This window comes from Ambystoma mexicanum, chromosome 1q (genome assembly GCF_040938575.1).
Source record: "Ambystoma mexicanum isolate Mex_15411 chromosome 1q, UKY_AmexF1_1, whole genome shotgun sequence".
In the NCBI taxonomy this organism is placed as follows: Eukaryota; Metazoa; Chordata; class Amphibia; order Caudata; family Ambystomatidae; genus Ambystoma; species Ambystoma mexicanum.
The window spans coordinates 550,029,468-550,043,229 of NC_090922.1; the positions used below are offsets into that span (position 1 = coordinate 550,029,468).

The following is a 13,762-nucleotide window of genomic DNA, read 5'->3' on the forward strand; positions in this document are numbered from 1 at the left end:
CTTCAGACCCATGTGAGGAATGGAGTCCTCCCTAGTGTCCGTTAGGGACAACCTAAAATGAACACTGAAAGATGCAATATACTCATTCTCCTTGACCTCTCCACAGCCTTCAACATCATTGACCACACCATTCTCTTAGACAGGCTACACTGTTTAGAAATCAAAGGCACTGACCTCACTTGGATCGCTTCCTTCATCTCTAATTGCTTGCAAATCATGCTCCTCCACCCTTTTACATCTACATCCCGATCAGTACCGAAAGGGGTCCCACAATGAGCATCCCTATCTCTCCTCTTCTTCAACATCTATCTGAACCCACTCCCCACACTCATCCGCTCGCAAAACCTCACTTGCTACAACTACGCAGAAGATACCATCCCAGATCTGTCATCATGCATCTTGAATATTGACTACTGGATGACCATCAACCACCTCATCCTCAACCCTGGGAAATCAGAAATACTAGTCTGTGGGAAAACAGCACCCCTTCTGCAACCTAATCCCTGGTCTGACTTCATAGACCCCACCCCCCGGAAATCTCCACCTCAGTGAAAAACCTTAGATGCACACTGGACACAGATTTATCCCTCTCCCAACACATCAACTCTGTATCCAGAACCTGTTACTTCCACCTACGCATCCTCAAGCATGTCTTCCCATATTGTACCTATACTCCCTGTTTCTCTGCAATCATCTCCATCATCCTCTCCCGCTTAGACTATGCAAACTGCCTTTATCTAGACATACCAGCGGTCCAGCTAAGGAAACTGCAAAGAATCCAAAATGCTGCTGCCCACCTGCTCATTGGCCTCCCTCCCTGAGAACACATCAGTCCCACACTAAGAGTCCTCCACTGGCTCCCTATTGGTGGATGAACTACCTTTAAAGCCATGTGCATCCCTCATCGAGCCATCCACAACACTGGCCCGGAATTCCTCCATGACAACCTCACTCGCTACATCTGGAACTTTCTACCCCCCCACATCTGCAACATTGGCAATCATCTGGCATTAAGAAAGGCCCTCAAAACCTGGCTCTTACCTTCCTCCTCTTGAAACCTTCTTGCACTCTATGCTGTGATACGCACACTGGCCCAAACCCGACAACACACCTATCCCCCCAAACCTGCATGGTTGCAAGCAGCATTTGCAGTGGCACACCTTGATAAACTCGGCCCTCCCTCACCCTCAGATGATCGTACATCACTCACCTGTCCTTCCAGCCCCACTCCCATTGCTCAGGCTCTCAAACTAGGGAGTCCTCAGCTGGTAAGACCAGCCAATCGCGCTGGACCTAGGAAAGCAGCTTCGAAGATTAACTCCATCTGAGCTTGAGGTATGTATAACTGGCACCACATCTGTGGACACAGGCTGCAGGCACGGCCACTCATCCATGCACTATAGAATGCAACTATGGCTAAGCAAATCTGGTCTAGCAGCTTGCATAGCCATCCACACTGAAATACCTGACGTGCCTCAACACCTATGCCATTGGTATACAGCAACAACCTACCTAAATGTTCAGTCCAGCTGGGCACACATTGAGTCTCCAGAATTAGCGCTCTATCGTTAACCACCAACAGCACCTGCCCACATGCCTGACCTCAGGGCTTCTTACGGGAGCATAGCCAGCCCACCTAAGTCCTAACCTAGCAATATTCACACACACATTTTAATGTTAACTCTTAGACTCTCCCATACATGGACTTCGTTCCCCAAGGGTATTCCAACCACAAAGAACATTGAGGCCATACAAATGGAGGCCATACAAATGGAGAAAGGGCACTATATAAATGACAAATGCAATACAATACAATACAAAGTTTTGTTTTTAAATAATGTCATGTTGGGTTATTATGTGATTTGTATATTTTCCAAGCCATTTCTTAAAACGGCATTATTTTTGTTCATGAAACTGGAACATTCACAAATCATTGCACCTTGCTCTATAATAAGAACTGGGAAACAATGTGCAGAATTACAGATTGGGCTCAAATCTCAGCTTCACCTTTTAACTAGCATGTATAATCCTGGGCCACACATGTAATCTCGTTTTGCCTAACCTGTCAAAATTGCCAGTCTGCAAACATTTTAAAATTGTCAGCCCCTAAGAGTCATTTAATTCTAATGGTATGCTCTTCAAAGAAGTCTCACTCAAGGTTTAACTGTTAACTGTCTACAGTGTTGCATTGTATATAATACACGTGACGATTAATATATTGCACACTACATAGGCATTTGTTTCTTTGCTGATTCATAGCAATTCCACTTGATAACCACAGCTTCTAATTTATATACATAATCTATGCAATCTGTGTACATGCTTGAGCACTTCAACATTTAGTAGGACCCCTAATCTGAGTCTTCTCTCCACGACGGGGTATGTATGCCTTTTTCATGTGGCTATTTATCTGTGCCATGCATCTGAAATATACCTTTCTCGTGACTGCCATCATTAACATGTGTTCTGTCCCTATGCTTTAACACAGTTACTCTTGTCATGTTCTGAAAATGGTGCCCTTCAAATGCTGCTTGTTTATTATTTCTGCAAGTCTGAAAAGGCTAAGGGGACTAGTAGCGAGTACCCATGCATATTTTCATTGCTGCAGGGCAGAATATCAAACTGTGGGTCGTGATCGCGGTGAAGGGGGTAAGGTGCGAACAGAGATTCGGGATCCAATAATTTCTTTGGTTCAGAGGTGAGGCCCCAAAATTCCTAACATGGCCCTGTTTTAGTGACTTTGCTGTTGACAAATGAAAGATTGTCCCTCCAGCCATCCTACCTGATATAGACAGGACCAGCTCTGGCCTATAGATGGGTTGGGCCCGAGTAGATCAGTTCCAAAAAACCTTTAGACTTAGTGAGTGAAGCTGCATCTAATCAATTCTCTCAGACAGAGAGCATTAGCAACTTCCTCCTATGGGCTAAAGATTTCTCACATAGGCTTTTAAAGTTCTTTAGCGCAGATCTAGAGCTATGAGAATGTTATAGAACTGCAAATAGCCCTTTCTTAGCTAATTTGGTCCCTTTGTCAAACCAGGACTTCTTTGGTCTAGATGTGATGAACTTCTGGGTACTAGGTGAGGCAAGTCCTAGGCTATTAATGATTGCATCACAATAGGACATCTGTGCCAAAGGCACTGCGATGATTGATAGGCACACTTCCAGTGAGCTGTACATAGCGCCAGGAAGGTCAGCTACATGGAATCTAGACACAATAGAATCCCATCATACCCTACACAGGACATTAGGCACTTCAATCTCAGTCATATGCATTGTGGTGGCGGCACTATTTGATTTGTATTATGCTTACGAAAAATTGGAGGGACAGTGCAGCATCGCCACTGGCGGGACTCCATTTGTTGATAATGCCTTAGACAGATATCTTAATGTATTATCAGCTGGGGTATCAGATAGTGCACAACCACTGATTAAACATGGCCCCCACTCCTGCATAGAAATGAATGGTTGTGCTTCGGGATGGGTACGCCACAGAAGTCAGTGGTTTAAATCAAAGGTACCACCATCCAGTAAAGAGTCTATTATAGAATTTACATGAGCTCTTCAAATACTCCTGGCTCCGGAAATGAAAACAAGGTTTATTTTTCATATCCCGAGGAGAAAAATAGCAGCTGACATTGATAATCAATAAGTGAGCATTTGCTGCTGAAGTAAGAATCTGAACATCAGCGCTATTATAGTCTACGCTACAACAACAAGAGACACTTTTGTTCAGAAGTTAGTACAGCTGGGCTACTCCTCCAAACGTAAGAGTTCAGTTACCCGCCAATATGCACAAGTCACTTTTGGGGCTTAGAAACAGACCTTGTGCTTCCCATGTAAAGCAATCTTATGCCACTCCCGCCACTGCTCTACATGGCCTCCCTCCGCCCCAACACCAGAATATGCCACTGTCCTGCCTGTGAGGGAGTGTGTGGGGCATGGCAGCGGCAGCCAATAGACTTGAGAAGATGGAGTGTCAGGGGCGTAATGTATTAGTGTATCAGAGACCTTTACTGTCTTGGTGCGGCCAGGGGACGACTCCTCTATGTCCAGGGAACCCATGTTTGCCATTCAAGGAATTTACCTAGTTTTTGTGGTTTTCAAAGCCGGATTCGAACACAGATCCTCAGGATAAAAGTCGAGACGTCTTGCCAGGACGCCTGTGAATAACTCTGTTAAGAGTGCACAGTGGAGAAAATATGTAAGTACTATTTGCAGCTTTAAAAGGTACACACATGTTATAACTACTTGCAGCGTCATAGGAAACATTCTTTTGGAGTATTTTCCAGGTGTTAATAATTAATTGGTCTCCTCAAATGGAAATGTTTATTTATGGGGTAAGGGGAACTTAGAACATTCTTCTGCTTTTGCTTTGCCCTTCCCCCTCCCCCTGTGGTTGTTGGGATCCCCCAGTTAATAATTTCTATTTCCAGCCCTGGATAACCTAACATTCCAGACAGATCTTATTAAAGCAACCGTGTGCACATCACACTCCATGCTGGCACTCTGCCACCTTCTGCCACGCAAAGATGAAGCTGGAGACTCGTAGAGGAAAGCAGGCGAAGACCGGCAGGAGACACGGCTGAGCACACGATTACAACATAGGAAACAAAGTCGGTCCCCGAAGCGTGACCCATCCCTGCCCTCTTTCAGACAGCTTGCCATGACTTTCTCTGCTCAGTAACTTCCCCTTCCCTAATGACTGGCATTTCCATTTTGGTCCGAGTACAGTTTTATTTGGAAACGTTTGCAGCGCTGTTATGCACACAGCGTTTACGTAGCATCCGAGCCTGGGACTGGCTCTGAGTGAGAATAATCGCCTTCACTTCATTGCCGGGGATTCATCCTTGGCGTTGCAGCCGGTGCTCTATCAAAGTCTGTTCAATCCCTTGAGCACCCGCGCCTCTCAGCTTCTCCAGAGTCACAGCTGCCCTCGCCCTGGGGAGAGCCAGGGGCCCGGACAAGTGAGCCCTGGGGAGAGCCAGGGACCCGGACAAGTGACGAGCCGCTCTCAGCTTGGAGCAACCCTGGTAAGTGACAGAGCCACTCTCAGGTAGAAGCGTCAGGGGACACAGTAAATGGCAGAGCCACAATCAAGAAAAACAGAGGACAGGCAGCATAGCAAGAACTAACTAGCCAATGTATTTATTTATTTTTTGTTTAATAATCTTTATTGAGATTATAAGAAGTTAAAACAATACATATTGATGACATTGCAGATATTCATGAAGAAAAACATTAATCACACTATAATCAAGGGGAATACAATAATATATTTGCAGAACTAGTAGCCAAGTGACCAAAAGAGTAGTTAATGAAGGAAGTTTAACAACAATGATATTCGCAGTCGAGTTCAAGTTAAAATACAAAAGATATGCAAGGGGGACAAACGAGGGGACATACAGCATACGAACATGAGAACAGAGGGAAGGAGGGGGGGGGTTGTGTAGTAATATGATAATTGGTATTTTTGATTCATAGCAATAGGAAAATCTGATAAACAAATAAAAGGAATCAAGCAATACCCAACAAGAAAAGAGAAAAAGATCAAATACCCAAGCTCAAGTGCCATGCAATGGCACATTAAAATGGTCTACATATCGAATAAACATAGCCCATTTAGCGTTATATTTGGGTCTACTATCCGAGCAAGTGGCCATACACAACTCCATTCTTTGTATATGACAGATGTTATTCCACCAACCCCTGTAGTGATGAGCTTCAGAGCAAGGGCAATGAACAAATAATATAGTTTGGTAGTGGTATACAATGTATTGTTCGTGACCGCCAAACTACCCAAACAAATATTCCAAAAAGAAAGTGCAACATCTACTGTAAAAATGAGTTTGAGGAATTTTCAAACATCTTGCCAAAACTTAAATACATATGTACAATCAAAAAACATGTGTTTATAGGAGGCAGGGGCATCACCGCACAACCAACATTTGTCAGCTGCATCTTTCTTGGATTTGGATAATTTCAAGGGGGAAATAAATGCTCGGTGAGTGAAGAAGAACAGATGTTGTGTTATGTTGGCGGAAGCAGATATGCCCCTGATCCTAGTGTACAATAGAGACCACGTGTGGTCATTAAAAGCGCAGCCCAGTTAATTTTCCCTTGTCAAGCGCGCAGGCCATTTAACAATCACAGAAGTCAAAACACTGTAAAATAATGGGGTCATGATATTGGGAACCATGGTAGTAGTAAAAGTCTAGAGGAATCAGGCGAAAGGATGGTGTTCGAGAAATGATGGAGTGCATAAAGGCACAATTTTATCAGGTTGTTATAAAAGTTGAAGTCAGAAACTGTGATGGAAAAGAGACTTCTCAATTGTTGGAAGGGGATAATGGAGGAGCCATTAACAATTTGATGAATAAACCTGATGCCTCTTTTTAACCAGGATTTATGATATGAAGCTCTGTTGTTAATAGTAACATTTTTATTGTACCAAAGCAACGGGTGTGGTTCTTGGAATTGGTCTTCGTATGAAGGAAGAGAAATAGTTTTAGAGCAGCAGTAGAGACCTTAATGGGGTCAGACCGGGCCGTAGAAGAGTAGTTAAATACATAAGTGAGATCGGCTATGTCACTGGGATGTACCAGGTGATTTTCTTACACACACCAAGAAGGAGTTAGGAGGAGCAAACCAGTAGCGGGATTGTTTACGAAGAAATGCTGAATTATATAATTTGAAGTCCAGACACCTAACCCCTCCCATGTCATATGGGTCTTTTAATTTGGCAACAGCAATTCTCTTACATTTACCTGGACCCCATAAGAAATTGAGAAGAATGGAGCAGATATATTTGAAAAATGAAGGAGACAATGGGACAGGTTGGAGCTGCAAGAAATATAAAACAATGTGGGACAGCATCATCTTAATGATGTCACGTCGAACCCACCAAGGGAGGTAGAGGGGAGATCACATTGAGGTTAATTCTCTAAGTCTATCTAACAATATTTGCATGTTAAGTTTGACAGTTTCATTTGTTGAGGAGGCAAAACGAATTCCAAGGTATTTAATTGAATCATTACACCATTTGAAACCGAAAACATCTAAGTCGTGTTTGACACAAAAGGAGTTGAGGGGTAAAATCTCTGATTTATCTTTTTAAGTTTGTATCCAGACACTAGGGAAAATTGATGGAGTTTATTAAGCAGATGAGGAAGGTGAAGTTGAGGGTTCTTAATAAGGGTAAAAATATCATCTGCATATGCAGCGATTTTAATAAACGATTTTCCACAGGGATTCCAGGAATGTTTCTGTCAGATCTGATGAGTTCTAGCAAGGGTTCAAGAGAGAGAATGTAAAGAAAGGGGCAGACGGGACAGCCCTGTCTAGTTCCTCCACGTAAGGGAAAGAAGGATGAGGATTGACAATTTATACTAAGAGATGATATGGAACCCGAGGAGAGAAGTTTAACAAGGGAAACAAATTGCTCGCCACAGCCATGCCATCAGAGAGATTGTAACATAAAGTCCCAGTTGAGTCGGTTGACAGCTTTTTCTGCGTCTAGTGCTACTGCAGCGTAGCCCTGCTTATCCTGGGGTGCTAATAGCAATGTATTTGGTTTGAATGAATGGGACGCCTCATGGTGTCCCGTTCATTCAAACAAAATACTTACCTAAGATGGCCACCATGGATCTAGAAGGCGTGGCACCATACGGAGCCCCTCTTTCATTTCCATGGCACCTGGGACACAGCACGGCAGCAGCTGTGCCGGGGCTGCTGCAGCATGAATCAGGTAAGTGGGGCTGCTGGGTGGAAAGGGACCAGACACCCGAGGGGAAGGGATCGGAGGGTTGCTGGAAGATGGGGGAATGGGGGAAACAGCCAAAAGGGTGTTTGCAATGTGGGCTCAAACCTTGGGATTTAGCTATGATCCGAGTAACCTGATTGGTTGCTTTTACCACCCTGGGTGCTAATAAGGGACAAAAGCTGGAGAAATTAGATTTTTTCTATGGATATAAACTAATATATTTGACCAAATTGGATGTTTCCAAAGAGAAAAGGGTGGTCCCCCGTTACTGGTGATTTCTGGGCAAGACATGGCAACAATATCTACCTCAAAATAATTTTATTTCCAGCCCCAATAGGCAAGACATCTCAATACTCAACCAACATTGTCACACAACTCCAGCATCAAAACAACACAGGTAACACATAGATCGTACACCACCTGAAAACAAGTGCCTACACCAAATTCCCCCTATACACCACACTAACTCATGTAAGAGGATTCAATTCAGCACTACATCCAAGTCAACGCCTAGTCTAGAATACTGAATGAAAACCCTTATTGATATATCTTTATGTCCAGTTCATGCGTTCTGGATGACTACCCCTATATAACACCCCTCTCTTGGAATCCTCCTGACCCCACTGAGCCAAGAAGTAGTTCTGTTTTGCAAGTTAAAAGGTTTAATTGATAATTTAAACAATAGATATATATATCACACTTTAGAATAAATTAATAATTGAATAGCACACTTAATCTGATATGATAAAGATTAACAACGGAGAATCTGGCACTAGCACACCTCTTTATAATCGCTAAGGAGTTGACATGAAATGGATAAGGTAGCACACTGGTAAGTAGGGACAGAAGAATAATGTGATAGAGAATGCTTTATAGAGTTCAAATGGATGCAATGTTGAATGAAAGGCAGTACAGAAAATACTCAATATGATTTCAACAAAACAATGTAATCACTTTTCTCTGGCAATCCACTCCCCCCCTTTATGCAATGCAAGGAAATGGAAGGAAGCACACAGTTCTCAGAAATGCAATCAAATGTGATTCAGTTCACCACAGCAAGCTTGGACTACAGAAGTTTAAAACACAGGCCCAAAATGCTTTCATATGTGCTGGCAATGAAGTGAAAAATATGCTAAAATGCTTTTAATTCCCTCTAGAGGTTTAGGGTGAGTGGTATATGCTTTGAATAAGTTCAGGATCACTTTAGCAATGCTCTATAATGGTTGTCAGGTTGCAAACGAATTTTTGCAACGGAAGGCAAGCAGCAGCAGATTTTTACACGTGGAGAAATTGGCAAATCGCGGTAAAATTTGCGAGTGCGCTGGGCGCGATTACAGAGGAACTACAAGGACGATCACTATTATTTTGGGGTCCTAGGACAGCCTAGGATCTCAGCTTCCAGATGAAAGTTACTGCAAGTCTCTAGGACAAACGGTCACGGAGATATGAGCGATTAAATAAAGGTCGTTTTTCAGTTTTGAAACTTTAAAGTTCAGAAAGACAAGTGACAGCTAGCAACTAGAAAATGACAAGTGACAGTTAGGAGGCAGTTCTACTTAGATTAAAATAGATTGAATTATATTATTTTAACTAAGAGATTGATTTTACACAGTTCTGCTGGGTACTCACAATATATGTTTGAAATAGAATGGGCCTCGCCACGGATCTGGTCAGGTTTTAGACTGGACTCTGATCTCGGCACTTCACAGTGATCTGGGTCAGCTCTGCTCTGCCTCTGGTCTGGTCTGGGTCTCTGAAGGTGGATAGATTGAAGTCTCTAGGTTGGCTCTCTGAAGGTTGATGGAGGTAAAGTATGGATTTTTCCGGCAGAGCGTCCCGCAGCAGATGGAAATGAATGTCCCTATCTGTCCTGTCTGTCTGCTTTTATCTGTTTTTAAAATGGGTGTGTGTGCAGCATCACTAGACCCTACCCCTCTCCACTTGCCATTGGCCCAGCTTTCATTTCTCCCCTGATTGGGGAAGGAACTGTGAGTCAGAGCGATGTCATTTTATGGCTTGCAGAGAGGACACTCCCCTGTCAAATTGCACATAATCTATATTTGATAAAAAAAGACATATTTGTACAGGTACACATTTGTTTAAAATTACATGCACCCCTCACATATCACAGGAGGTATTCCCTGTTCAAACTCTGCTCTTCCTGGGGGCTTGCATTCAGAAATGGCACATATTTCACTTTTTAACTGATTTTGCAATATCGGACATTAACCCAAATTTACACACATGTGCGCAAGGAGTATGGACATTAATTGATGAAGTGTCAGATTTTTAACATGCATACATTTTGAGTAATATCCTCTTTTCCGCTAAAACCCCCCTGAACATACCACCGGGTCCAAACACGTCTTAAAATGTGGACAGAAAAATCACAAGAATTATGGTATCATTTAAATAATTTTCACAAGTCCGCTCTATGAATGATCCATCTTTTTAGAGTTATGTTCTGGCCCCAAAGGGGTGTGGTTTCCCCCCAGCACAAGGTTGAATTTCTGGTTTTTCCAGTTCTGCCCAGCCAGCTTGCTCTCACAGGCAGTGCCCCTCCCCTTTCCTTCCAGGAGGAAGCTCCATTTACGACTCCCGCCAATAAAACATTTGCCTGAGTCAGGACAGGGCTTTGTTCAGAGCTCCTGTATTCTGTGGGGGCTCCCCTTAATTCAATTATCAGAGAGATGGCATATCCTTAGTGTGGCCAGCAAAAGGCAGATAGGCCTGGGAATACAGCTGTGACTCAAGTTTCATTCCTGATGGGGGGTAGTTGCCAGGCAAAATTGGAATCTCTTTAAGCCAGTTTTTAGCTACATGTCATTTCTGTTCCCCAGCTTTCTGCATTCAAATACAACTAACAATTTTACGTATGCAGCTAGAATGCTGATTCTAAGTTTAAAACTATGACATTTAAACAATTGCAACCTATGTGACACTCAGAAATAGGTCACTCATTTCTTTTAAACATTTAGATTTTTAGTGTCTCTCAGTCCACATTTACTTAAACTGCTGAAATCCACAGCTCAGCCAGTCTTGTTATAAACATTGTTTTGGGCTCTTCATCTTCCCAGATTTAGTATGCACACAAAATTTCCTTCTGCCAAATGTCTGCTGGTGTTCAGTGAACATTTTGCATATGTGCAATGTTTAAAATGGGCATTTGAAGCTTGCATTCAGGGAAACCAGGGTGGTTTTTGAAGCGCTGTTTTGAGCTAACCGGCGCTACTGTTTTTCCTTTGGCAACCCATTTTGGTGTGCGCACAACTGCGCAGCTCTCCTGGATTCTGGCATGAAATGATGGGCCGCGACAGCGCATCCCCATCTTTACCCACTCCAATGATTTATTTTTGTTCTGGGGTAAAATGATGGGCAGCAACAGCTTAATCCCCACATTTACCCCGTCTAATGATTCCACATGGGTCAAAACCCTCCACAAACCCCCCCGCCCGACTGCGCTTTGACTTGAGTCGAGGGGAAGTCGGTTGCAAGGGAGGTTTTGAACCCTGGCGCTGGTATGTCCACATTATCTTCTTCCAATTCTGTAGATGGCACAGTTCAGCATCTTCCTCTCCATCCGGTCGGATCGATTGGTTCTGCTCGCCGGTCCTGAAGGGAATATTGGGCGGTACCCTGGGCCCCCTTGCGTCATCCTCCCATTCTCCGGATCATTCTCCTTGGCCGGTCTCCAGGTTTTCTTTCTCCTAGGACGACAAAGGAAGAGCAGCAATACCTATTCATAGACATTTTTCCACCACTGTTGAGATAGTGGGGCAGCATATGCATTTCATCATAACGAAACATTACATTCTTATTTTGAAAAAAAAACAGTATAACTAAGAGACAGTTTCATGCAAATCACAATATTTTAGAGACTAGATGTGGTATGTTTTATGGTTGGAACTGAATTAGTCTGAGACAGTACCCGCTAGGATTCCAGAGGATTCCTCCAGTTGTTGCAGAGTGTGCCTGGGATGGCAACATTTCAACTGGTTTATGTGGACCCACTTGTCTTCCCCCACTGCCAAAGGACCTTTGGGGATGTGGATTTTGTAGGCCACAGGGGAGATCTTGTCGAGGATCTCAAAGGGTCCCTTCCATGTAGGCAAGAATTTCCGCTGTTTTGCCTGGTTTCATTGGAAGTTGTATAGATAGACCCGGTCCCCCACCTGATATTCCTTCCTGGAAGTCTTCAGGTCATAGTGGGTCTTCACGCTATCAGCCGATCTTTCTAGATTCCACTGGGCGTAAGCAAAAGCATGTTGGAGGTGTTTCCTTAAATTCTCCACATACTCATGAGTAGTGGAGGCATTTATCAGTGTCGGCTCTTGGGTCCTGTAGAGCAAATGCTGAGGAAGCACCATCTTGCATCCAGTCATCAACTCGAATGGTGACATTTTGGTTGCAGATGAAGGGGTAGATCTGATGGCCATTAGGACCAGAGGTAATCGGATATCCCAACTTGGCCCAGAATCTGTCACAAACTTCTTTAATATGCTCACAATGGTTCGGTTATATCTCTCTACTGCCCCAGAAGAAGCTGGCCGGTAAGCAATATGCAACTTCCTTTTGACCCCCAGTATCTCCCACATCTTTGTCATTACTTCACTGGTGAAGTGGCTACCCCTGTCTGACTCAATCCTTTGAGGTAGACCAAAACGGGAAAAGATGTGGTTAATCATCAGGGCAGCTGCGGTTTCTGCCTTGCAATTTGGGGCTGGGAGACATTCCACCCACTTGGTAAACAAGCATGTCACAGTCAACATGTACTTATTCCCCCTAGCAGAGCGAATCACGGGGCCTACAAAGTCGATTTGTAAATCTGACCATGGCAGTGTCATCCCCCTCTTTTGGAGAGGCGCACGGTGCGTAAGGGATGATGGCTGAAATTGTGCACACACAAGACACCCCTTCAAATATTGGTCGAGGTCCTGCCCCATGTGTGGCCAGTATGCAACCTCTCTTAAGATTTCCAATGTTGTGTGAAACCCCCTATGACCGGCGGTGGCCGCATCATGGCCGTGACTTAACATCAGGCTTCGGAATGAGGTAGGAACCACCCACTGATCGTGGCCAGCTTTGGATTTCCTTACCAGCAAACCGTCTTGGATTCAGAACATTTTTGGACATTTAATCAGCACTCTTAGGTCCTCTTTCCCAATGTTTTCGGTATCCATCAGGGGAAAGTTCTCAGGGTCCTCAAGGTGCTGGTAAAATTTACCAATTATTGGATCCCCCTTCTGAGCTGTAATTAAATCAGCATCAGGGGTCTCCTTGCTCCATTGGGCAGTTGACAGATCATGGTGAGCATTTGTCTGGGACCTAGTGATAGCAGTGACCTGGATTTCCCCCAACAGGGACTCAATCTCAATTAGATCCCCTTGGATGGCCCCGGTTTTGGCCAGCTGATCAGCTAAGTCATTTCCTGTTTTGTCTGGTCCCTCGACCTTGGAATGACCCTTGATCTTTTTCCAGTAGATGGTCATCCCATTCGAGGTGACCAGATCATCAATGTTTTGGATCAACTTCCCATGTTTCAAGGGTTTGTTGTTAGCACATAACATGCCTCTGGTTTTCCAATTAACCAGGTGCTCCACGAACCCGTTCCGTACATAATCCGAATCTGTGATTATGACCAGTTCGTGGAGTTGATGCTGGACAGCAGTGAGGATGGCCTGATGCACAGCCCTCAATTCTGCCACCTGACTACTTCGGGGACCAATTTTGTATCCAGCGGAGGGTTCTGGGGACTCATTCACCCATGCATTCCCTACGCCGGCCACCAGTTCTTTCTCCCCGTCGTTGTCAACATGGTAAGAGCATCCATCCACATACACAGTGGGCATTCCCTCACACTTGTCTTCTTCAAAGACTTTGTGGGGGGAATTAAGGTATGCCTCCATGTTGTCCTTGATTTTCAGACTTTCGTCCTCGAGACAGTTTTCTCTGGCACAATCATGCAAGTCAGCCAGACCTTGCGCGAGGGGACTCTTCTTG

General features: G+C 44.1%; 1 protein-coding gene across 2 annotated transcripts in view; it reads left to right on the top strand.

Moving 5' to 3' along the window:
* Nucleotides 1–4,591: 4,591 nt before the first annotated feature.
* LOC138531375 (carcinoembryonic antigen-related cell adhesion molecule 5-like) overlaps nt 4,592–13,762 on the top strand; it is a 348,843-nt gene continuing 339,672 nt past the window's right edge. Inside the window, exon 1 of one of the 2 annotated variants that reach the window (XM_069640987.1) lies at nt 4,592–5,033. The gene's annotated coding sequence lies outside the window, so the exon portion shown is untranslated. The remainder of the gene's footprint in view (nt 5,034–13,762) is intronic. The other variant, XM_069640986.1, reaches the window with a different exon arrangement.